Source organism: Nylanderia fulva, unplaced genomic scaffold (genome assembly GCF_048542155.1).
Source record: "Nylanderia fulva isolate GAGA-0341 unplaced genomic scaffold, ASM4854215v1 Scaffold43, whole genome shotgun sequence".
Taxonomy (NCBI): domain Eukaryota; kingdom Metazoa; phylum Arthropoda; class Insecta; order Hymenoptera; family Formicidae; genus Nylanderia; species Nylanderia fulva.
The window spans coordinates 829,708-856,135 of NW_028190510.1; the positions used below are offsets into that span (position 1 = coordinate 829,708).

Genomic DNA, 26,428 nt, shown 5'->3' on the forward strand with positions numbered 1-26,428 from the left:
GATTGAAAAATCCTTTTCCACAAATAAAATATTGATAATGATGAACGGAGAGCTCTGTAATTTCGTATTAAAAAAGCAATAAAAGTTAAAAAATTACAATTTATATTTATTCAATAATAACTCGGAATAAACAGATTCTGTTATATCGACTTTGAGTTCAAGGGCTTTTCTTTTTATTGGCTTTACAGATTGAAAAATCCTTTTCCACAAATAAAATATTGATAATGATGAACGGAGAGCTCTGTAATTTCGTATTAAAAAAGCAATAAAAGTTAAAAAATTACAATTTTTTATCGGCTTCTTGCATCAGCTCATAACAATACTTATTTAATACAAAAGTTCTACAGTTTATTTGTGCATAAAATATGGTGCTCCCAATAGAGGTGACATGAAAGAATAATACAGAAGTAATAAAAATGAGATTAAAAGTCTGGAGGATTTTTCAAACTGTATATTCAATAAAAAGCGAACCTAACCTAACTTAAAGACGGTAAAACAGAACTACGGCAGCATCCTTAATATGAACAATTAATTAGAGATACTCGCGCGAAATGAAAATTGCTTGACATTAGCTAAAACGCTGGATGAACGTGATAATTTATATCTCCCTTAAGAAATAAAATTAAAAAAAATTTAATTTAATTTAAAATATCTCTGTAAAATAAATTATGTAACCCGAAAAATGAAGAATGAGATGATTCATATCACGCAAAGCACGTGTGTAATCTACTTTCCGAAAAGAGTAATTAATTTTAAAGAGGCCATATCGCGTCTTTGTAAGGCGATGTGCAGTTACTTGATATTGGTGAAACTGAAGGATGAAGGCCCCGAATATTTTAAGTCGCCGACGCGGATGCGGGACGCGGGATGCGGGAGGACTGCGGATTGGCGCCATCTCCTACCGCACGCATTATTCCGCGTTGCACTTTTCCTTCCACGTTGCATTACGCGACAAATTCCTTTTTCCGGGGAGGGAAGACAGGAATGTCGAGATCCTGACGCGCTATTTATTTTAATCGGGTTCAATTTATACCGCGCGCGCTATTTTTTTTTTTTTAATTTATTTATATATTATTATAAATATATAAGTTCGAAAATGTTTCTCGTTCGAGGAAAATTGAAAAAAATTAAGCCTGACCGGAGCGAGAAAATAGTTTTATGTTTTTATAACTGACAAATTCAAGTAAATTTTTTTTTATTTAATGAATTTTTAATTTTCAAATAAAATATTAATATCTATCACAAGATATAAAATATGCTCGATTAATATGTTACTATGTACATATAAATCTTTTTTATTGTAATAAATATTAATCAGAGAAATTCTTATAAAATTCTTCCGATACCATTATTGTTTCACGATTACCATGATTTTCAGGGCAAATTCTCCGTCTATATTATTTATTTGTATTATGTATACATATATATGTATTTTATTTATATATAATATATTTTTCTCAATTTTTAAGTTTCTTGTAATTCCTCTTTGCGATATTTATTACTTCGTAAGTCAGGCGGCAACGCGAATTAATTTCATTTCATCTGTGGATTTTTTAATCGGTGTTAAGATCGCTCGCACGTAATAATGCTCATAAAATGTCGTTCGTTTATTGGAACGCGGATAACAAGATTTGCGGTCTCGTGATCTGATATCTGATTGTGAGTAGGGTATAAAAAGACGGTGCGGACGTGCTCTCGAGGACGCGAGGCTAAAAAACACGACTGAATGAAATCCCGCTTGGGGTCCAGGCGGACCCCTCTTGATAGTACAAGGGTTAATTGACGATCAAATTGCAGCGAGGGCACACAGAACCGATATATATGTATATTTCAAGGCGAGGAGGAAGAAGGGCTCCGTTTTGGATTGCGTGATCAAGATTTATTTGGCGTATATTTTTAGCGCGACTCGGTGAGTGCCTTTCCTCGAGTGCCCCGGATACGAGAGTTCTAATGATAGGTTTATAATGCTTCTCCTGGGATCTCGCGACGCAAGATTTTTTTTTTTTTTTTTATTTATTAGACCAGAAACAGCATCGTTAGTGTCATGTGTTTCTATCGCGCGAGAAATAGATTATTCCTAAGTTTCTTAATTTAATATCTAGGTAGAAGAATTTCTCAACAGGACAGAAAGTCGATGACAGTTTCCGGTCGATTGATATAAGATTTAATTTTTTTATATTTATGTATTTTATAATAGTAATATGTTACTTTTTTTTTTATAGAAAACTTGATTTTATAATTTATTATATTTTTAGATTCTTATCAAAATAATTAATTATGTCGATATATTTATAAAGGTATAGATATGTGATTCACAGATTGATTATTTTGTACAACGTAAAGACAATAATAAATGACAGAATTTTCGTAGCATAACTTCCCTGTTAAATGTACAGTATTTACGGAAACCCGATACCTTCTTCTCTCGCGTGAATCGAGCTGTATTATTGTTGACCTTCATATCCTTTCTTATCTTATTACGAGAAGAAGCACTTGCTATTTTCGACCTTCAATTTATCTCGTTGCATCTTATTGTGTCTGTCTAAAAAGAGTATCGCGTCTCTCATATCGCGTGGTATTAAATATCAAATACGAAATCATAACATTATACAAATAATAAATAATAATAACATACTTATTTGTTTAATACATTAAACAACATTTTTTAAAGTTATAAGGAAAGATCCTTCTTATTTATTTATTTTGAAAAATATCGCCGACTTCCGGCATTACTAAATTTTATTCAAACAGGCACTTGTCGAATGAATTTCCGGAGAAACCTCTCTTTAGAAATGCAAGGAATTTTGCTGTCACATATTTTCTCGCACACGACCGTCCAAAAATCCCAGATCTTTCTTCCGTTAAATCGCGAGCATGATTTTTTATAGTTAAGACCCTTCTTATTTTTTTACTTTGATAAATATCATTGACTTCCGGTATTATTAAATTTTATTCAAACAGATACTTGTCGAATGAATTTCCGGAAAAACCTCTCCTTATAGAAATGCAAGGAATTTCTCGCGTATTTTCTCGCACACGACCGTCCAAAAATCTCGGATCTTTTTTTCCCGTTGAATCGCGAGACCATGATTTTTTGGAGTAAGGCCCCCTGCGTATCTAGGACACGTCGGCATGCCTTGTCCACACTTATGAAAGCTCCTATCCGACCAGTTTCCGATCGGCGGCCGCCGATAATAACGCCGCGAACCGGATTTTACGCCCCGCAATTACTTACGAGAGCTCTCGTCGGGACTCCCGGTTGCGATATTACTCGCGTGCGTATTAGCGGCGACGTTTTATATATAGACTTTCTGCGGACATATATATATACAATATACATACATACATACATACATATATATATATATACACTGAAAAAAAAAATTTATTGAATTCGAATAAGTATATTATTATTATTATTATTATTATTATATTATTATTATATTATTATTATTATTATTATTATTATTATTATTGTATTATTTATATTTATAAATATATTTATTTTAATAATATATATATATATATGTATATATGTGTATATGCGCGAGCAAGATCGCTGCATCTCGAGAAAGTTTTCCGATGCGGGAAAAGGAAACCGTCTCGCGGCGCCGATATGGAGAAACGATCTCTTGTAGTTGCGCCACAATTTCCCCTCTTTTCTCCTCCCTCCGATACCGATACGATCAAATTTGGCATGCACGATATATCGGTATCAGTAGCCATCATCTCTAGCAACGTTACTCGTGCAACGCTTTTACATCTCCAATCTCTTAAATGGAATCAGTGTATTATAATATCGAACAACGGTGAATAGTCTCACTAATGATCTCATAATCGGTTATAAGTGTACCACTGCGAGTCAGTGAAATCTCATTGAAAGGATCAGTTAGTATGATGCTGAGGCTGTTTCGATCAGTAATGTTAAAAGAAGTGCGTCTCCTAATTATATACATTTTTGTAACAATATTTTGATACAGAAATGGATTTCTGGATTTTTTAGCGAAAGATTCGTACACTCTATTACTGATTTTTTTTCGTGAAATCTTGTCATAATTAGTGCAATATGAAATTGAGGAGCAAAGTGTGCGTGTTTTTATTCACTGATAATTAATGACATCTTTGTCTATTTAAGGGAACACCGTTGAAAAATTTGTGTTAAATTTGACAGATATCACATGTCCCAAACGGTTGTAGACACAAATATTGTGTTATTATTTTTAACAAAATAAATGCAAAACTTCAAGTAATTTAAAATAAATTTTGTGTAAAATTAACATAGAGTTTTAATGTAAAAATTAACTAAAAATATATTAATTTTAGATTTTATCCTATCCTTATATTATAAAATATTATATCATCCACTTATATTACCAAATAAAAATTCAATATTTTTCTGTAAATTTTAACAGGTAAATCTTGCTACTAATAAAACAGACCATTTATTTATTGTGTAAAATTAAAAACAGATGCACATTGTGCATTTTTACATTTTTTCAGTTGTTTCAATAATTTAACATTTAAGTTTAATTAACACAATAGCAATATATTAATTTAATACATATATGTCTCTGATAATGAGTTTGGAATTTAACAAAACGAATTTATTCACTCTCTCAGCTGTTCTCTGGGTTAATAGAGTGCCATCTCTCCCGGATGAAGAAATCGAGAACGATTCCCAGAAATGTACTTTCATGATGTTAACAACTACCGGTGCGATTCTCGACTACGGTTAATAATTATTTCGTTACCATACACGATATTAGGAGGCTTACATGCACGTAGCTATACATGTAGGGTGCTCAACAAATGACAACGACCGACTTCACGGATTCCTTCGAGCAATTTCAAGTACTTGATTATTCTTTTATAAAAATCGTCAAACGAAGAATTTCTAAATTGTAAGTAAAAGTAGGTGCCACCGAAATATTTCCAGTTAATTAAATCCAAGAACAAATTATTTAGATAATAAAATGGAATTTTCTTTAATAGACTTTTAATTCGTGTCGCATATCGTCAGCTACCAAAGTATGTATTAATTTGTATTCACATTTAATTGATTTGAATCCAGTTGTGATTTTCTCTTAATTCTTAAAATTCTTCTTCATCAAAAAGTTAAGCAGGATTATTTTTTGCAATTTTTTTACATAAAAGAATAACATTTTTCACAATTTTACATATACTGGAGCATGAACAAAAAATATTAGCCATAATAGCTAAATTTTAGCTGTCTTATAATTTAATTATTGTGCCTAAATTTTAATTGTAGTTAATATTTTTGAAAGAACTCTCTTTAAACTATAATTTAAAAATATTAGCTATTATTCAGCTAAAATTTAGGCATGATAATTTTTCAGATGTAATATAGGGACAGTTCTCAATAGAAAAATTTGATTTTTTTTTTGTTAAAAATGGTCCCCGTTAAAATTTTTGTGTTAAATATTTAATACATTCACATGTTAATTTAACATATTACTGTTCTGTTAATTGAACTTAAATGTTAAAGTTAAATTAAAACAACTGAAAAAACAATGTGCGTTTATTTTTAATTTTACACAATAAATATGTTCTGCTTTATCAGTGACAAGATTTATCTGTTAAAATTTACAGAAAAATATCATGATTTTCTATTTTATAATTTAAGTGGAGATGGTAAAATCTAAAATTAACATATTTTTTATTACTTTTTACATTAAAAGTATGTTAATTCTAGACAACATTTATTTCAAATTTTACATTTATTAACACAATAGTTGTGTTTCCATTTAATATTATGTTAAATTATGTTAAATATATTATGTTAAATTTATATTATATTAAATTAACACAAAAATCATGTTAAATTAACACAAAAATTTCTGTGGACCGTTTGAGACATGTGACATCAGTCAAATTTCACAGAAATTTTTCAACTGTGTTCTCTACTAAATATTTTTTATTCGTGAAACCATTAAAATCAAATCAAGAAGTTGAAAAAAACGATATAAACAGCATTTGACTGGATATTTTTTCTGAGAAAAACTGACTAAATTAATGAAAAGGAATCGAAATGGACCATTGTTTCCGAGCACCCCGTATATGGTACGAGTAATGTCAGATGCCTGACGTGCCTTCTTGAGCGGCGGCGCGGCGCCTTGCATTTTCATTCCGCGACTGCGGGAAAGTTTCCGATTCCAGACATATTCGTGAATCGAGAGAGGCGAGAAGTCCTTTGTTGCTTCCATCAGTGAGCTGTCTTTCTGTTTTACTTTGCCGAGAATAATAATTGCCGTGTCTATACGCAAGGTTGCCTGTTGCTTTTATAAAAGTGTGTATATAATTGCCGCGAGAATAAGAAACTAGAAAACAATTCTCGCAGTTTAATGTACTCGCACAAATGTTTAATGTATATATATATATATATATAATGTTCTCTCGAGGAGACAATTATATAAACAGAGAAAAGTAAAGAAAGTATAATCGCGGAGCGAGAAAGAGAGAGAAGCGTAATACGGCCTCCCGTTTATTGACGCAATTACGATGTTGCATTCCGCGAATGCGAATAAATCCCGATAAAAGCGCGCGATTTCTTCATTCCTCCCGGCTGCGGCGGCGTTACGTGTCGTGTTGGTTTAAATATAATTCCTTATCGAAGCCGGTGAAAGGTGCAAGAAGGTATATCGGAGCTGCGAGTGCGATATACGCACGCTCGATGGATCGATCTCTCGAGTTAAGGACTTCCGCGCGAATTCAGAATTTCGAGAAACTATGAGAATTTATATATATTTGACAGATGAACGAAGTTGAGAGACGTTTGTGTCAATTTTTTTCCAGCGGCTTCTGTCTCTACACAGAAAGAATTTTCTCTCTCTCTGTTTAATATTTACGCAATAAAAAATATTAATATGTACAGTAAATTAATCGAACATATTTTATATCTTGTCGTGGTAGATATTAATATTTTTTATTATGACAAAAAAATATGAATCAGAGAAAATGAAATTTTTCCAATACTATATATTATTCCACGATTACCATGATTTTCAGGGTAAATTCCAGGAGAAAATTCTCTCTGTATATAATGTATATATATCATAAAATATAAAATAAATAAAAATCATATATATATATATAAAAATATATATAAAATATATGGAAAAAATATTTTTCTTAAATATATTTACACAATAAAAAATATTAATATGTACAGTAAATTAATCGAACATATTTTATGTCTTATCGTGGTATATATTAATATTTTTTATTATGGCAAAAAAATATGAATCAGAAAAAATGAAATTCTTCCAATATTATATATTATTCCACGATTACCTTGATTTTCAGGATAATAAATTCCAGGAGAAAATTATCTCTGTATATAATGTATGTATATCATAAAATATAAAATAAAATAAAATAAATATAATATAATAAATATATATATATATAAAATAAATAAAAATAATATAAATAAAATATATGAAAAAAATATTTTTCTGCGTATACACTTATAGATTCAAGAATATACGATATTAGAATAAGTTTGCGTGTTAAAAGTGGAGCGAGCTCTTTTTAATCTGCGTGTTTTATTTCGCAATTTTGCGACACGCGATTTTCCGTCGCCTGTATAAAAACGAGCAGCTTGAATGGCAAATTTCTTTGGCCGTGAGCGACGTATCCGTCATTGAAGCAGGTCTCTCTCTTACGACATTATGCATATGCGTCCTCGACGGCGGTATAAAAGAGCGTCGAATATTCCTTGTTGCAGGAATTTGCGTGCCGCGTATGCGTTTTCATCGGAAAATCCCGCGCGTGTGTGTGCGTGATGTATTATATATGCACATATTGGCGCCGCTAAATATTATAACAGTACGTTTGTGTAACGTAATTAATGCCGCGTTCGTCGGGTCAGACAGAAACACGCGTCGTTTACGAATTGTTGCATTAACTCTTTGGTCGCTAATTAGCGAATACCGACAGTTTCTCGTATGTACATATAATACGGCTCGTGCATATCTCGAAAATAATAATAGACGCAATATTTTAATCATAATTAAACTGCAATAAGCGAGATATACGCGGAATTGCATCTGGCAATTTTATGCAGATTTATATTGCATTTTATTTAATAAAAAAAAAATTATTACACTCCTTTATATGTAATCGGAAACACTCAACATTTTTTTGAATACCTTTCGACGAGCGATATCTCGTGCAAATCTCACAAATAATAGATGCAATATTTTAATCAGAATCATAATTAAATTGCAATAAGCGAGATATACGCGGAATTGCATCTAGCAATTTTATACAGATTTATATTGCATTTCGTTAAATTCAATAAGAAAAAAATTATTACCATTTTTTTTTTAAATTAAGATTTTTTCGTCAATTTACGAAAGAAGGATCGATTGTCAAAGATCGATTTTTTTATTAAGTTACTTATTATATTTTTAAAAACGATCCAATGACATTTTCACGGAGATTTATACCTGTTATCCCTCTTCGGAAACCCTCAACATTGTTTTAAATACCTTTCGACGAGCGATGAACTCGATAGAGAGAAAGAGAATAAAAGCGAAATGTATCTTATTTTTTTGACATTCCTGACTTGGCGCACAAGCGTCCACGTCATCGCTCTAATCACTCCCTCAGCTAATCTGCGGCTCAAGACTATTCCCGGCGCGTCGAGGATGCCGTTAGCCCTCCTGGATTTTACTCGGAAACCCGGACGATTATTAGCGCGCTTCAGACACGCCGGTATGGCATTTCGATGATTCATAATTCGCGGTCGAACCAGTCCGAAGGCCCCCTTAGTCGAGGGAACCCGGGTTATCCTAATGCCTCCCCGGGCTCCCGTGGTTATTCACTTCCCTTCCAGGCGGTTGAAATTCCTCTTTCCAGCGCAAAGAGAGCCGAGGAAGAGCCTTTTATCGGCGCGTGACGCGGCTCCGCAGCAGCAGCGGCGACTTAGAGTACCTCGGTGAGTCATTCACACAGTGACTGGGCTCGTTGTAATTCATTGCGACGATGTCGAATCCCCCACTCCACCCTCGCGTACGTTCTACGGCGACGTTCACACCGGAGATTATGATTAATAGTAATTAATAAACAGGCTTGGGGAAGTTAATGATTTTTTTAAACCAAGTTAAGTTTAAGTTGCTTGCTTAGAAAATTAATTTTTGATAAAAAAAAAAACTTTTTATTTGGGATTTTAATTCAATGCACTAAAATCTGCCATGTTAAAAGTAATTTTTAAAATAAAAAATTTATGAAACAGATTATTCAATTATTAAAAAGATTTATTAATTAATAAAGAAATTAATTTAGTAATAAAATTACTTAATAATAATTAATTGATTAATAATAATTAATGAACAGGGTTGGATAAGTTAATGATTTTTTTAAACCAAGTTAAGTTTAAGTTGCTTGCTTAGAAAATTAATTTTTGATAAACGAAAAAACTTTTTATTTGGGATTTTATTTCAATGCATTGAAATCTGCCATATTAAAAGTAATTTTTAAAATAAAAAATTTATGAAACAGATTATATTATCAAAAAGATTTAATAATTAATTTAGTAATAAAATTGATTTAGTTACTTATAACATTAATTTTAATAAAAGAAAAAACTTTTTATTTGGGATTTTAATCCAATGCACTAAAATCTGTCATATTAAAAGTAATTTTTAAAATAAAAAAATTTATGAAACAGATTATTTAATTATTAAAAAGATTTAATAAAATTAATAAAGAAATTAATTTAGTAATAAAATTGATTTAAATAGAAGGAATTTCATTATATGATTAATTGGAGGATAGGGACTAATTGTAAGTCATTCTAATGATGAATAAGTTATTCTAATAATGATTATCATAAATAAATACACATTGTAGAGAATTTTGTCTTGAAATTTATCCTGAAAATCGTGATAATCGTGGGACAATATGGTAATGAAAAAATTTTATAATAAAATTAATTACAATAAAAAAATATTAATATTTATCGCAATAAGATATGAAAAATGTTCAATTCATTTTAGTAGTGAGTAAAATTTACTATGTACATATTAATATTTTTTATTATGATTTTATTTTTATTGCTACATTTTATAGAATGTCATCTTTTTTTTATCAGCTAATACACAGTTCGCTGATGAAACAAGAACATTATCTACTCGATATAAGAAGATAAATCTTGAAATGTAGAAAAAGTATATATTTTTGTTTGACGAGTCGAGATAAATTCAATCTTGAAATGCAGGAGCAAATAAGATTTTATATAATTTTTTCACGGTACTTCTGATTGAGAGGATTATGAGTCTTAAAATGCATCTGTAAAGTTGAAATTTCGAATAAATTAATGCGGAGAGAAAAGGAAGAAAGAAAGAAGATTATTCTTTCTCTGTCAGTCGTCAAAGTGCGATGCATGATAAGAGGATTTTAAAGGATAGAAGAGAATGAAAAAGAAAGCCGCACGTTAATCCCGCGTTGGATATATGATAATTTTGACGTGTTTATGATTTATGGATTTTATAACCAAATTAGCTTTTCCATTCGAAAAGAAACATCGTTAGACAGTTTTAAAAGCTTATTATAGAAACTCACTCATTATTTAATAACAAAAAAAAATAAATTTTGTTTTATTTTAATTTATGCCATTATATGTATTTATATATCGTAATATATTATATTATATATATATATATTATAATATATTATAATTAGATAATTTATACGTATTTATATCGCTAAAAATTCATCAACGACAGATTATTTTGCAGATATCTTTGAAAGTTCTCGAAAAATTGATATCCTGTCACACGTGTCCATCGGTTCGCGATTATGTATTAATGTAATATTTTAATACTCTCATGATTGACATAACTGTAACTGCAGACGCATTACGCAATTGTCATTCGATTTAACTCCAATCTCCATATTACGCAGAATTTCTCAATGGATCTTTTCCGCCTTGTGCATTTAGTTGCATAGACCGAGACTCATTACTATAAGCAGGCTATGAATGAATGACAGAGATATAAGTTACAGAGAAAAACTATCATACAATCAATATGTAACATGTATTTTTTTATCTACATTTTTATGTAATTTATATTTTATCAATCAAGACTTAATAAATATGTATTTTTATATTTTACCTAAATAATAATTTATTTTTTTTTAAATAATTATGGAAAAAATTTTTGATAGATATTTCATTATAAAAAATTTGAAGTAATTTAAAATAAATTTTGTGTAAAATTAACATAATTTTAATGTAATTAACTAAAAATATGTTAATTTTAGATTTGATCATCCCTACTTATAAAATAAAAAATTAACATTTTTTCTGTGACAGATAAATCTTCTGTGACAGATAGAAATATTTTGAATGATTTGTTTATTGTTGCACTTTCAATTTCACACTTCTAATTCTCGCAGTGTCACCCATTCTTATGTCAATGTTCCGATGATATAGAATGACAGATAAGAGTGCACTCGATGGCCTCTCTTGTTGTATCTTATCCACACTGAAAAAAAAGGTGGTGCCTTGACTGAACCTTTCAACTAAATTACTCTTTTATACAATATATTACATTTAAGTTGTTGAAAGTTAGTTGAAAGGTTTAGTCATCAGTAGGATAATTTGTGCTTTCTTGATAAAAACGGTTCCCGTTAAAATTTTTGTGTTAAATATTTAACACATTTATGAGTTAATTTTACATATTGCTGTTACGTAAATTGAACTTAAATGTTAAAGTTAAATTAAAAAGACTACAAAAACACAATGTGAATCTATTTTTAATTTTACACAATAAATATGTTCTGTTTTATTAGAGACAAGATTATCTGTCAAGAGCAAGATTTTTCTGTCACAGAAAAAAATTCTATTAATATAAATTATAATTTATATTCAATAGAAATTAATATAGAGAATTATAGAAATAATTATAATTATAATTATAAAATAATTATAGAAATTAATTAGAGATTAATTAATCAATTAGTCTCTAATTTCTATAATTATTTTATAATTATTATTATTATATTTATTTATATAATTATTTCTATAATTATAATTATATAATAATAATTATTATAAAATAATTATAGAGAAATTAATTAGAGATTAATTGATTAATTAATCGCTAATTAATTTCTATAATTATTTTATAATTACTATTATTATATAATTATAATTATTTCTATAATTATACCTCTATATATTAATTTCTATTGAATATAAATTATAATTTATATTAATAAATTTTTTATATTCAATATTAATATAAATTTCTATCCACCAATTTAACACAAATGTTTCAACTGTGCAAGTAAAATTTCTCTTCACACAGTGCACTTCGCCGGTGTGGACGTCGACTTATTAACCGCTCTGCTCTCGGCACTCTCGATGCGAGCCATCCGAGTGGCACGCTCGCTCCGTTTAGCTCTCCGTTCCCATCCGCGGTCGCCAGTATCTACCTGTTGCTCGAGCGGCAAAGGCTGTACTGTGCGCGACTCGGTATCTACCTGGCCGAGGCCGGATACCTATAAGACCCACCTACTCGGATGGCGACGCGACGTCGCAGACGCATTTTTCTCTCTTCTTCCGCGTGGCGGGATATTTTTCTGTCGACTCGCTGGAGGATAGATACTGTAGATCCGAGAATTATCGCGTCCGATCGATCGATAGGGAGAGAGAGAGCGATCATTTATTATTTTTCTTATCACGCGAGGATGCTTCGAATTTCTTTTTACTCCGCCTCGCGGGTGATTAAATTCCTTTACTACTCGGCGGGATTTCGCAAGCGCAGACGCTCGGTTCAAAGTTTCGTCTTCGACAGAGAGTGATCTTATGGTGACACAAGTGCTTTCGAAATATTCGATGGTTTATCTCCTTTTTTTATCAGATACTTGTATTACGAGGAAGATCTAAACCTGTTTCAAATACTCGTTTCGCGAAAGCGTGCGATCTTATATCATGTCACATGGTCGTGACGCTGTAATCGTTACAAGGAAACGGATTTTCTCGAAGAGTGACTACTTTATCCGGTTCGAACGCGTAGCGCGATAATTAGCGGAAATGGACGAGATGAGCGAATCATTTTGAATAATCGCTGCCGGTGGTCGACATTGAAAAACGAACGAATTGTCCGAGCCAGATCGTAAGTGACGTATCTCGGAGGGATAAAATCGTCGGCGCGATATTGGAGTAAAAGACACGTAAGTCATTGTCATCCAAGTCATTGTCTCCCAAGTCATTATTGCGACGTCTGTGTAAACTATTAGGCTAGTTAGTCTGTGTCGAATGATAGAAACTACGACCGAGACACGCACACGTCAAGTTACAGTTTCTATAAGTTCCGAGAAGTGACAGCTCGCTTCAGGGACGAAATGTCAATTTCGTAAAACCACGTGTACGTGTGTGTGTGTGTGTGTATGTGTGTGTGTGTGTCACTTGTATAATTATTATCGAATACCGGCGTTTCGACATCTTTTGTATGCTTTAGGAGAAACGTGCCTGGAAGGCTTTCTCGAGTCTCTGATCGGGATTTTTGAAAAAAAAAGAAAATGTGTGACACATGTCCAATACTTTTCAATGCCATTGTCCGCGCCAGGATGCTTCATTCATCAATCTTTTTTTATTTACATACACAGTTGAAAAATTTCTGTTAAATTTGACAGATATCACATGTTCCAAACGGTCCACAGAAATTTTTGTTATTTCTCTGAATGGATACCCAGGCAAATGTTAAAAATGTGTCGAAACAAAATACAAAAGACTTTCGCGCTTTTTATTATAGATTATATTTAAAGTACGCGATGTAGCAACACGTGTAACCCTTCTGTCAATGATGGATACAGAGTTGGGTATGTTAATAATTTTTTAAACTGTGAGTTAAAGTTAGTTGCTTATAAAATTAATTTATAGAATTAATTAATAGAAAAAATTGTCATCATGCAACGTGTCAAAAATGTGCATAGTATGAAAATTTGTTTTCTTATTAAGAACGGTCTTCGTTAAAATTTTTGTGTTCAATATTTAATACATTTATGTGTCAATTTGACATATTGCTGTTGTGTTAATTCAACTTAAACGTTAAAGTTAAATTAAACCAACTGAAAAAACACAATGTGCATCTATTTTTAATTTTACACAATAAATATGTTCTGTTTTATTAGTGACAAGATTTGTCCGTTAACATTTACAGAAAAAAATGTTGATTTTTTATTTTATAATATAAGTGGGGATAGTAAAATCTAAAATCAACATATTTTTAATTAATTTTTACATTAAAACTCTATGTTAGTTTTACACAAAATTTATTTTAAATTGGTTGAAGTTTTGCGTCATTTTGTGTTAAAATATTAACACAGTATTTGTATCTCCATGTTATGTTAAATTAACATAATTTTTGTGAACCGTTTGAAACATGTAATATCTATTAAAAACACAAATTTTTCAACTGTGTGCGTGCTTTAAAAAAATATTACTCGTACATATTTTCCCTTTATTAAAGTTGCCTAAGAACGGTATATGAAATATGGTAATTTTTGTCAGTTTTTATAACGTTGTACATTGCTCAAGAGATCTTATAATCGATCGTAGACGAGCGTACAAATATTTATCGACTATGTAATATCTTCTATTTTATTAATCTTTTCTCAATCTAATCTTAAACTGGACTTTTATCATTTCCATGATTTTTATTTGTCTTGCGAGTAATTAATATATGATATAATATATATATATATATATATATATATATATATATAATTAAGTACTAATTTATTGTCAATATATATAATTTATATATTTCTTTTTATTATTATTTTGCTATAAAATATATTTTATTATTTTTATTTACATTTATGCAATTTATTCCTTATATATATAAAAGCATTATTTAAAGTTATTGGAATTAGAACAAAAAATAAATAATAAATTAAGAAAATTATAAATTGCTCCATCGTCATTCGATGTCACATTGGACTTTCTTCCTTCTCTCTTGTATCTTTTATTGCTCCATTGTGACATTCACATTCGCACTAACTCGCGAAAACACTAATTAATATAAGAACACAAGAATAAAAATTTTATTAAAAATGATTCCACAATCGGTACTTTTCAATATATTTTACTTGTTAAAAAAATTAGTTACAAATAACGATAAATTAATTTGATACTTTTTACTATAATTAATATCGATAAATTAATTAATTTTTGATCTGAACAACTGATAAGAACGCTGGAATGTTATTAGTAGACAAAGGTGATCTAATTCTTCAATCGCGAGTAGACAATTTCAATTTCCTATATAGAATCATCGATTTAATCTCGCGATTCTTATCTGACAAACGTTTGCGCATGTTTTGTGTAATATCTCGTTATCACAGAACAAATATTAGCAGGGCAACGCTGTTGGCTTTGTCTCATTTGCTATATTTGCCTCAATTATCTCATTGTAGCGCAGTATTGCAAGATTTGCACAATCAACCGAAGATCGCATCGTTTCAATCTCAGAATAGAAACGAGAACAATGACATATATGAGATAATACAGGAATATTTTTTTTTATTGATATTTATTCTCCCAATTTTTGTCTCGCTTTTCAATAACCAGATTCGAAGTTGTAATTTAAAATATAAATTCTATAGTGAATATATTTCATATACAGAGAGAATTTTCTCTTATAGAATTTACCCTGAAAATTATGGAAGAATTTGATAAGAGTTTCTCTGATTAATATTTAATACAATAAAAATATTAATATCTACTGGAATAAGATATAAAATTAGTTCAATTAATTTTACTATGTATATAGTGAAATTTACTATATACGTATTAATATTTTTTATTGTAGTAAATATTTAATCAAAGAAAATTCTCTTACAAAATTCTTTCAATACCATATTGTCCCACGATTACCATGATTTTCACGGTAAATTCTAAAAGAAAATTCTTTATGTATTGAGAAATATCTACTTTTTTTACTTTAATATTCATTTCTTCTAAATAAAAAATAACTAAAATAAATTAGATGCGATAAATAAATTTTATACTGTTTCTGCATTTTTCAATTTAATTAAACTATCTTTAAAAAAACGATTTATCTCGACAAACTAGATAAATTTATCTAATCTAACTATCGCGAGAGGATCAATCTTGTAAATTATTTTATTTTATTCTAATTTTAGAAATTAATTATCTTTCGTCGTATATATTATAAATTTTTCCGTTTAAAAAAACGAATTTGTCGCAAAAATATCTGTCATTCTCGCACGTGACGTGCATATTTTTACCGCGGCAAAAATTATTTTCGGCAGTTGCCTCGTAACCTTTTCGTAACGTAACAGCGTCTCTCTCGACGTGCATTTCAGAATGCATCTCCTGGAGTGCTTAGCGCGTTTCCGGGTGCACCTCCAGGAACAGAGAAGAGCCATAAAAGGGGGACACCCTGGAATTCCGGGGTGCAGCGGCCGCGACACGCGCGGTCCTTGCACTTGTCGCCACGGCTACGTGAGTGGCATAACACGCCTGCATGTATAGATATATATGTATATATATTATATATATACAGGGTGTAATTAAATAAAGATATACGAAGCACATCATCGGATGGAGGACGACAAACTAAATCGAAAAGTCCTGAGTCATTTTTTAATCTGAGCTTTATTTTTGACGCTATAAATTGTTAAAGATTGACCAATTAGCGCGTGGCTACGCCTACTAAGGCGCTGTTTTCCGTTGTACCCACGCGCTGATTGGCACACTTTAACAATTTGTAGCGTCAAAAATAAAGCTCAGATTAAAAAATGGCTCAGGACTTTTCGATTTAGTTTGTCGTCCTGCATCCGATGATGTGCTTCGTATATCTTTGTTTAGTTACACCCTCTATATGTATATATATATTTCTGTAAAAAACTTACAATAATTAATATATAGGCCACATGAAGAACTTACTGATGAAAATACAAAAAACTTATTGGTGCTTTTATTGATACAAAATCTGTGTTATTTATGTTTGTAGGGTTTTTGCATCAATGAAAGCACCAATAAGTTTTTTGTATTTTCATCAGTAAGTTCTTCATGTGGTCTTCATTAATTATTGTAAGTTTTTTGCAGAAATAAGTCATTTTTATACTCTTGTTCATTTGTGGCAGATTTTGTAGATGCTTAACATTCAAACAACTGTAACTCCACACCTATTGAAAAATTGGACATGTGTTAATATGAACTTATTTACTCAAAATGGTCCATACTACACAACTTCCTAAAATATGTACCTTTCTTCCTGAAACACCCTGTGTGTATGTATATATATATATGTGTGGTGTGTGTATATGTATATGTATATATGTGTGTGTGTATGCGTGTTGTGCGCGCGGCTTTTCTCCTTTTCTGGTCGTGCGCGCCGCGCAATTTTCCAGCGCGGAATCGCGCGTGATCGGTTTCCAGAACGAGGAATCGAGTTGCACCAGGAGTCGTATATATACCGGGACGATGCAACTGCCCGTTTTCTTTCCCGTACTTTCCCGAACTTTGGATATCAGCCAGTTAACGGTAGCCTCCGCCGTCTTTGGCCTCCGGCGAAGCACGGAGACTGCACGGAAACGTTTCTTACAATCCTCTTCTTCGACGCTGGAAAGAAGGGCATTCGATAACGCAATATATTATTCTCGCCGTCATGCTATAATCATTTAATTCTAGAATTTATATAGGTATTGATAAGAACGTCTGCAGGGAGAGAGGCGTGATTCATATAATGTTACTTTTAGAAATATTTTGAAAGTTATATAATGTACGCCTGATAATTGAAAGCTTTATCATAAAATAGGTGTCGAGAAAGATTTTCTTTGCATCTTTTAGTTTAAAAATTTTTTTTTATTATTTTAATTTTTTTATATTAAATGTGCAAGTAAATTTCAGCGTTTATTCAAAGAGAGAGCAATTGCTTAATTTTTGGCCGATTCTAGGGGGGATAAATGCTTCCTCTGGCCTTCTCTCCCCCTGTTTTTTATATTTTATATATAAATAAAATAATTCATTTTTTAATAATCTTTGAAGAACACTTTTTTGAAAAATAATGGAAAAAATTGTTCCATTATCGTATAGTTATATAACGAAATATTTTTATCACAATAAAAAAATATTAATATCTATCACAATAAGATACAAAATATGTTCGATTATTTTTACCATGCACATATTAATAATATTAATAATTTTTTATTGTACTAGTGAAAATATTAATCAAAGAACCTCTTATAAAATTCTTCCAATACCATATTGTCCCACGATTACCGTGATTTTTAGGATAAATTCTATGAAAAAAATCTCTGTGTAAAAAAGTCACTTAAAATATATTTCCTTTTTTATATTAAAATATCTATTTTATTATGTAACTATGGGATAATTGGACAATTGTTTTCCATTATTTTTCAAAAAAGTATCCTTCAAAGATTATTAAAAAATGAATTAAAATATAAAAAAATAAAATCCCATGATTACCGTGATTTTCTTTTAAATTCTAAGAAAAAATTCTCTCCGTATATAAATATATTTGTAATATATTTCTATGCCATATGAGAAAAATGAGAAATCATTGGAAGGAGAACTCATCCATGACAAACCTAAGCCCATCTTTTTCAAGAGACATCTCGCTGGAACATCTCGTCTTAATAAGGCGCATAATTCTTCCGCATTTATTTATTTGATGGAATCGAGTAACTCGGAGATTCCTCGCGAGCGAGATTATAAAAAGCACCGTCTAAATCAACCTCGACGACTCGGCTAAGCCGATTCTCGAACGGACAGGAAATCGTTAAGAGTTAATTGACCGGGGATGTCGCCGGTGCAATTGACCTTAATTCGCCGCGAAGTAACACTCAGATATCAGTCGTAATACAATATTATCGGACTCCACTGTGCGAGTTTGCGTCTCCCTACTCTTCTACGTCACTATTCTTTCTCTCATGCAGATTTTATGCGCCGGGTCTAGCGCCGCAGAGCCGGCGAATGCAAAGCGAATATGCACGTCCACACCTATGCGGAATCATGATTCATAGGAACGTGTTGGCATGCATGCAGTCGCATGCCCTGGGGCACTTGAACATTTTCTCAGCGACCGCTGCTTTTCATCATTGAACGCCCATTTCTCTCCCGCTCCTGTTCAACCCTTCTGTCAATGCATAACTTTTTTATGTGTGAATATACCCGGCAACCAACCACACAGTTGACAAATTATCTTATTCTGTTAAATTTAGCAGACATCGCACGCAATGTTCCAAACGGTGCATAGAAATTTTTGTGTAACTTAATATAATACGGATATGTTAAATGGAGACATATAAATACTAGGTTAATATTTTAACACAAAATAAATGCAAAGTAAAATAGTCTTAAGTAATTTAAAATAAATTTTGTGTTTAAAATTAACATAGAGTTTTAATGTAAAAATTAACTAAAATAGGTATGTTGATTTTAGATTTTATTATCCTTACTTATATTATAAAATAAAAAAATCAACATTTTTTTCTGTAAATGTTAACGGACAAATCTTGTCACTAATAAAACAGAACATATTTATTGTGTAAAATTAAAAATAGATGCACATTGTGTTTTTTCAGTTGGTTTAATTTAACTTTAACGTTTAAGTTAAATTAACACAACAGCAATATGTCAAATTGACACATGAATGTATTAAATATTGAACACAATTTTAACGGAGACCGTTCTTAATAAGAAAACATAAATTTTCATACTATGCACATTTTTTTGACACGTTGCATGATGACAATTTTTTCTATTAATTAATTCTATAAATTAATTTTTTAAGCAACTAACTTTAATTTAACTCAGTTTAAAAAATCATTAACATACCCAACCCTGTATCCATCATTGACAGAAGGGTTGCACGTGTTGCTACATCACGTACTTTAAATATAATCTAATGAAAAGCGCGAAAAAGGGACATTTTTAAAGAGTTGAATCTTGAAAGTCAAATACAGATCAAGATAAAGCGAATAAAAAAATTTTTTTAATTAAATAAGTTTCTTCAAGGAGTCCTAATTTAATAATCATCAAAAAAATATTCAGTTAACGAAATTTGAATAAAAGAATCTTGAAAAAATGTCCATTAAAGATCGAGTTGAAATTACTCTGCTACTTCGTATCGAAGAGACGTTTTCTTCAATGAGTTTATACGTGTCAATGAACGCGATACGAGCAAATACGTGCTTAGTATCGGAGTTTTGTCAATGAACGATTCGTGGTGTGTCTTCATCTTCTCCTTCTACTCTCTGTTCTCCTTGCGAACGCTATTTTCGTAGCCCTCGTGTGAGGTACCAGCTGTAAGATCAGTTTGTAATCGAGACTGCACGCTTTTCCATCAGTTTGCCCCTTTAACGCGATCGAGAAATTGTGAAAGCATGCTTGCAGTATCACTCATCATCGAAACAATTCTCCTTTTAGTGCTTGTATAGGTAATGAATTCTTACGCGAGATTAAATCATTCCTCTCGAATAAAAATATTATAAAATTTTGTATTTAATTCTTTTTCTTTGTAAAACTCTTATTTAAAAATAATATAATTATTTTATGCTTCTTTTATTTTTTTCATTCGAAAACCGAACAATGTAAAGAAATGTGTGTAATAAATATATATATTTATTTTATTTATATATATTGTAAATATTTAAAAAAAAATATAAGTTATTTCTTTTTTTTTTAGTTCTTTTTTGACATTTGATATTTCTTTCCAATTTTTAACATGATTATCTCCGAAATGTTCTCTATTTTTGGTCGCCTCTTCTGGGTAAATTAGAACACCATCACTATACGATACATTTTAAGAACGAAAACTTATGTTGAAATCTCAGAACCGAGAGCCCTCTTAGACACAGTAACTTGAAGATCAAAGGGTCCCATTCGTAAGCCCTTAAATCTCTTCACGTCGGAAAGACATAAAATCCCGTTATTTTTTTTTCCCATGGAAAATTCGTTCCGCGTCAAAGTGTCAAAATGTATCGGAACTATTTTTATTCTCAAAACAAAAGGACAAGGTGTTTCGCAAGAGACTTCGAAGATAGTATAGCGTATTTTTGTGATAAATTCATCTCTTTTTTTTCGTTCGAGACACCAAACATTTTGTTTCACTTTGAATATTTTATGCAACGCTTAAAAGAGCTAATTAAAGGGATGCTGCCGTAGTTCTGTTTTACCGATTTTATGTTAAGTTAGGTTCACTTTTTCTTGAATATACAGATTGAAAAATCCTCCAGACTTTTAATCTCATTTTTATTACTTTTGTATTATTCTTTCATGTCAACTCTATTGGGAGCGCCATATTTTGTGCACAAATAAACTGCAAAACTTTTGTATTTAATAAGTATTTTTATGAGCTGATGCAAAAGGCCGATAAACAACTGTAATTTTTTTAACTTTGTTTTTTTATACAAAATTACAACGCTCCCCGTTCATTATTATCGATACTTTAATAGAGAACTTTAATAGAGTACTTTAGTAGAGAAGGATTTTTCAATTTGTATAACCAATAAAAAGAAAAGGCCTTGAACTCAAAGTCGGTAAAATAGTTAAAGAGTCAATTATTCCATCAATATATTTGTTTGTAAAATTACTGAAACATCGAGGTCTAGACGAGGCGGTCTTAAATCGCATGAAAGTCCGTGTGTGCCCTGTGTTCCTATTATTAGAGGAACTTCCAGCCAAGAGTGCACAAGTTGGGAGACTGAGATAATATTGCGACGAGTAAATCCGAGGGAGAGACACGAAGAATCGGGGACGCGCTTAGAATCGCGGACGATTTGCATATTTTATATATCCGTATCGGAGAGACAGAGAATTCCACGGATAAATATACGTATTTGTGCGTGTGTAAGTGTAATATACATTTGTGCATATATAAGATAGGCAATAAGAGCCAAATCGCGGATGACAGTGCGTTATTCTAAACGAAACTAAATTTTTTCGTTAGAATTAAATACCTGTGCACAAGGCACCAAATTTTTACTTGGACACGGCCAAGATATAAAATTGGAATAATCTCTACAAGAGATTTTTAATTCCATGTATCCCCTATTCCCCCTAAAGAAATAAAGTGCGAGAGAAAAATATAGATCCGAAAGTCGCAGAATCGGGAATCGAACCCGGCTTAAAGGCGTTTATTTACCAACATTAATATATATAACAGAGAAAAGTATAGAATCGAAAGGATCTGAATAGCTCAGTTGGAAGAGCAGTCGCCCGGCAAGCGAAAGGTCTCGGGTTCGATTCCCGATTCTGCGACTTTCGGATCTATATTTTTCTCTCGCACTTTATTTCTTTAGGGGGAATAGGGGATACATGGAATTAAAAATCTCTTGTAGAGATTATTCCAATTTTATATCTTGGCCGTGTCCAAGTAAAAATTTGGTGCCTTGTGCACAGGTATTTAATTCTAACGAAAAAATTTAGTTTCGTTTAGAATAACGCACTGTCATCCGCGATTTGGCTCTTATTGCCTATCTTATATATGTTAAATTTATATTTATATATTACAGAGCCTAGTTAAACTCTTAATACATTTGTGCGTTGTCATAAAAAAAATAAATTAAAATAAATCACGAGTGCAAACCTACGTGATTGCGCACCAGTAGCAGTACATTTGCGGACGATGTTGATTTCACGTCGAGGAAATTGAAAATCCTACTCCCGTTTGTTTATACACATCACAATCGACTTCCATGTGCGAGATCGCGATGATTGCATACAGGGTGTGTCTTAAATTCATCCTTCCTCCACTCGAGCTCATCCGCAGCGGCTGGAATTTCTCTCCGGTTTGATGTTTGAAGAAGAAGAGAAAGACGGCTAATTTTAATCGGCGATTTTCAATCTAGTCGTCGGGAAATCTCTGTCGTCGCGATGAAATAGGCAAAATAATTAGACGTAAAGTGTGATAGTTACGTAACCAGAGTGTATACACGGAGATAATTTTCTCTTAGAATTTACTCCGAAAATCATGGTAATTGTAGGACAATATGATATTGAAAGAATTTTATAAGAATTTCTTTCTGACATTTCATCGTTAAATTCATAATTTATTAATTACACGGAGAGAATTTTTCGTTATATTTTACTATTTTACCGTAAAATTCGCTACAAATTTTATCATTTTTGCTAATAAGAAAATTATTATGTTGTATTGTAAAATTTATGTAAAATATTTTATATGTTTATCACTCTTTTGGCATCTACTTTACTTAAAACACTTAAAGAATCATAAGTTCTTATATAATTTTTAATATATTTTAATATAGTTTTTTTATTGAAATTTTGCTACCTATTTTAATAAAATTTATATCTTATCGTGACAGATATTAATATTTTTATTGTGGTAAATGTAAATATTAATCTCAAAGAATCTCATAAAATTTTTTTAATATATCATATTACCCCACAATTGTCATGATTTTCAGGATAAATTCTAGGGGACAATTTTCTCTGTAAATTTCGAACGCCAAAAATTCTCTTTCACACTTAATTAATTTAATTAATTAAATTAAATAAATTTACTTTACTTAATTAATTAATTAAATGTATTTAATTTAATTAAGTTAATTAATTTAATTTTACGCGGATAAAATTGAGTTTTTTTTTAATGTTAAGTCTGAATAAGCGGGATTCGCCATAGTTTAATTGAAAAAAAATATCCACGCGTTTGGGACATCCTGTATAGTGCGAATATCCAGTCTATGCTGTACATATTCGTGTAATTACATCGTGTGCGAGTAATCGGATCGGCACAAGCTGATCTCTTAGCGCCGATAAACGGGAAGCGAGTTAATTGGAGGCGATCGCATTAACGATAAAAGCAGCCAACGGCAGCGCAACGATCCTTCTTGCCTGGCTTTTATTAGCGAAATTTTTTTACGATTTATGAAATATCGCGGATATATGTCAATAGATGATCGCCTTTCCTTCTTCTTCACCCCTTTGTTGCCCCTCTTGCGTATAAATTCATCGATCTGATATAAACGAGAATTATTAATTTCTCTTTTACCGTTTTGTATTTTACGGATATAATGTATCTCGTAAGGTTTGCGTTCAACAAAATGTGTTGTTTTCAGAAATTTGCAGGCGCTTTTTACTTATTTAAAAATCTTTATATCAGTAAAAATAATTATTTAACTACAATATAATCAATATAATTATTTAAATAATATAGTACTGAAAAAGCAAAATAATAATACAGTACAAATAGTTGTTTAAATATAATACAGTATGAATAATTATTTAAATAATATAGCACTGAATAAGCAAAATAGTCTCTTTTAGTAAAATAAAAAAAAATTAAAAAAGCAAATGCCAAAAATATTTTTTAATTAATTATGGATCTATTTTCTACATTATATACAATAAAATATTAAAACACAGACACGAGGAAAGATGTACGATAAAATTTTCATCAAAAAAAATTTGTACATATCGATGTATGTGTATCCTCTATTTTTTTCATATGCAATCTTTCAAAAGATCACAAAATATAAATGTTTTCAAACTCATCACAAAATATTATAAATGTTTTAAAAAAATATTTCTAAATATTTCTATAAAATATTGCATAAAAACATTTTAAAATGATTAAAAAATTTTTTGTGATAACATTTTTTAGAATATTTAAAAAAAAATTTTTAATATTTTTAAAAATGTTCTTTATCGCTCAGATAATATTTTGTTCAATATTTGATACATATTTTTGAAATATATTATTAAATCGATATTAAAAAATATTTTTTAAACATTCTTATTACCAAAAATATTTTTTAAATAGAAAAGCGGACATAGAAACATTTTAAAAATATTTTCGAGATTTATTTTATCTTTTAAGAAATATTTGAAAAGGATTTAAAAAATATTTTGTGCTGTATGGGTAAAAGCATTAAAGATATTCATTACTATATACGCATATAATTATTATTTCATTTTTCGATATGTCATGTGATGCAGAATAAGAAAAATGGATTTTCATTAGCATGTTGCCATAGCAATACGATGATTCGCATTCACGATCATTTCTTAATTAATTAAATAATTGTCGTGAGTAATTGCTTCGACGAATAAAGTGCCAAGTCGAGTGGCAAGAAGGGCCCGTAATTTCTCAAGACAGCATTCTAAGAATCTTCAATATGATCGGAAATGATTGATTGCGCGAAAGAAAGTGTTAACGGTATTTTCGCGCGAACGAAGCCATTCTTCGCGATGAATTGAAGGTTATTATTAATATTTATAGTATTTCTCTTCCATCTGCCAGAGTCTCTCTCGCATCTGTCTTTCGTTCGCAAAAATTTATGACGAACTCTCGAGTAAATGAAAAAGATTCGGGACAAATCAAAACGATGTTTCGAAACGCGTCGAATCTGTTCCGAGAAATATTTGAAGGAGAAATTTCATTCAAATTATTGATATAAATGATCAAGAAGCGCTCTGAGCAATTAAAAAAAGCTTTTGGGTAATTATCTTATCCTAGAAATTAACCGCACTTAAATTTAATCTCCTTATCACTAAATATGATTTAATAATACACAGCTGATATCTTTTAATGTCAAATTCGTAATTTATTCAGGGTGTATGCATGAAAAATCGGAGAATTCTCATGGAATTTAATTGGGATTCAGGGAATTCTTTTTAAATTACACTTTTGATAATTTTACTCTTTTTTTTTAAAACTTAAAAAGCATGTCCCTTTGCAAATATTTAAGTTTTTATTAAAATTTTGTGTAATTTTTTTATGGACGATCTATTTTATTATCAAAATTTTATGTAAGTTTTATAAAAATTTTTTTCATTTTTAAAACCAAACTCCTTATTTATTTGATAAATAATTAATTTAAATTAATAAATATTCCTTATAAGATGTTTAATAAATTGTTTGTTTTATATTTGCACTTTATTGTTGTTTAAATTAATTTTGCAATTAATAAATCAATATTAAATATTAGAAAAATTGATGCACTCTTGATAACTTTTAAATTGCATAAATAAAAAACATTAAAAATATATGAAACTTTTCGAAAGCTGCATCTACAATTTTTTTATTTTACCTGAAATTTTTAATCAAAGTACCAGGAAGATCAGGGCATTTTTTCTACAAAATTAGACACCCTGTATATTAATTACATCGTACACTGAAAAAAAATATTCGTGTAAAATTACATGATTATACTGGGTTTTTTTCCAACCCATCATAATTATGCAATATTGCTACTCATATGGAAGATTACAGATTATTTGTAATTTCGTATGAAATATATTCTTACATATCTTCAAAATTAAAAATAGTCCATTGAACATGGAATTACACATGGAAAATTCTAGTAATTTCTATATAAAAGTACATTGATTTTTCAGTGTAATTTTATTTTATTTTATAATAATAATAATTAA

The 26,428-nt window shown here is 30.4% G+C and overlaps 1 protein-coding gene across 1 annotated transcript in view; it reads left to right on the plus strand.

The window, feature by feature from the left end:
- Positions 1-26,428, plus strand: part of GEFmeso (Guanine nucleotide exchange factor in mesoderm) — a 68,178-nt gene that overhangs the window by 34,504 nt on the left and 7,246 nt on the right.